The sequence below is a fragment of the Mus musculus genome, chromosome 4 (assembly GCF_000001635.26).
Source record: "Mus musculus strain C57BL/6J chromosome 4, GRCm38.p6 C57BL/6J".
NCBI classification, from domain to species: domain Eukaryota; kingdom Metazoa; phylum Chordata; class Mammalia; order Rodentia; family Muridae; genus Mus; species Mus musculus.
Window position 1 is genome coordinate 73114405 of NC_000070.6, and position 1715 is coordinate 73116119.

Below are 1715 nucleotides of genomic sequence, written 5' to 3' on the forward strand. Positions count from 1 at the left end.
TGAAATCAACTATGAGCCAAAATGAATTATTTCTCTCACAAGGTGTTATCTTAATAATTCTTATAACAGTGACAAAAATATTTACTAACAGAGAAGGTCCCCTTCCCTGTCTTTTCTTGTTTTTCTTATGGGACTGTGTTCATTTCCTGTATTCTAAGCCAAGAGTATATCCATCTTTCTGATGTGTCTGCTTTCACATCTTTCTCACACATAGCAGGGAAATATTCACTACCTTTAACAATCCTGTGATTAACTGCCGCTAGAGGCAAGACAGCTATAGCATTAGTAGGCATGTCAGTAGGTGGAAGAAAGGAAAGAAGCTATGTCGACTCTCAGCATTGTGACCTGTAAACATCTGAATGATTACCAATCCTATGAACTCTGAAAAATAGAAAGTATGACACATCAACCACTCCCATGATGTCAGGAGTCCCACAGGTAGCTAGGCTGAGAAGACCACCAGTACTATACTGCACAGGCATGAACATGGAACCAGGGCATAAAGTGAGTAGAAGACTAAGTGAACCCTACCTGGGACACAGGCCAGGCAGGAATGAGACAGACTACTCCCATGTGGTGCCTGCAGTGATCCCAGGTGAGGAAGAAGCCTAACACAACCACCAGAGCAGCACCATCAGGCTCAGACAGGAAACCAGCTCAAGATGACCACCTATCCAGCACCCTGCTTGATGCTTGCATAAGAATTTGTCTACACCTCTATCTACAGATGATAATTTACTTGGTTTTTTAAAAATATTTTTGTAGCCTACACTATACTTAAATGTGTTATAAAATTTATTTTCATAAGTATTTATAACTAAGTTGTAATAAACACCATATGAAAAGCATAAACATACACTATATGCACGGACTTCAAAGTCAAGAAGCATAAAAACAAGCTAATAATTCAACCACAGGCAAATATACAATGGAATTATCTCAACTAGCCAGAATCTAAACTTCAATAGAAAAGAAGAATACTGACTTTGGCAATAGTAAACAAAGTAGGCAGTCAAACAAAGAGATAATAGAAGTGAAAATAAAAACCAAAGAGAAGAAATTTGTAACTGTTTGGGCTTTTCTATGCTTGCCCCAGTTCCCAAATACAGACATATAAGCTATATTTATTAATGTCATTGGCTATATAGCTAGGCCTTGTTTATTACTGTTTCATAACTCAATTATTCCATTTATAATAATCTGAACCTGCCACATGGTTGGTTACTTCCCTTCAGTTTCATAAATCCAACGTCCTCTATGTCTTTGTGGCTAACCTTCCCACACTTGACTTTTTTCTAGAGACAAGTCTCTTCCTATAAGTCCCAATTTCTATTTCCTGCTTTTGCTATAGGCTATCAGCTTTTTAATAAACCAGACAGAAGGTGAGTGTGGGATAGTTTACAAAACAGTGAGACAGGTGATGTTTAACAATACCAAAGTCCAGCATGAAATCAGATCTCTGCCAGTTAAAAAATCAACAGAGACAATCTTTATATATTGCATAAAGACATTACTCCAACATCTCCAGTTTTAGTCCAATAAAAGGCTCATTCTCTAATATCAATAGATTATATGCAATAAGAACAATTATGAAAACTATCAGGTAAAAATTAAATTCACAATGTCAAGTCCATATGTATTTGGCAACCTTCGAGAAAGTCCTATTTATCCTATTTAGTGAATCCAAAGTTTTGTACCTAATTCACTTTCTATCA

The 1715-nt window shown here is 36.5% G+C and overlaps 1 non-coding gene across 1 annotated transcript; it reads left to right on the top strand.

Moving 5' to 3' along the window:
* Positions 1–252: 252 nt before the first annotated feature.
* Positions 253–379, top strand: Gm25769. The gene has a single exon (XR_003955535.1). It is a non-coding gene; the product is annotated as a small nucleolar RNA SNORA17 (small nucleolar RNA).
* Positions 380–1715: the final 1336 nt, after the last annotated feature.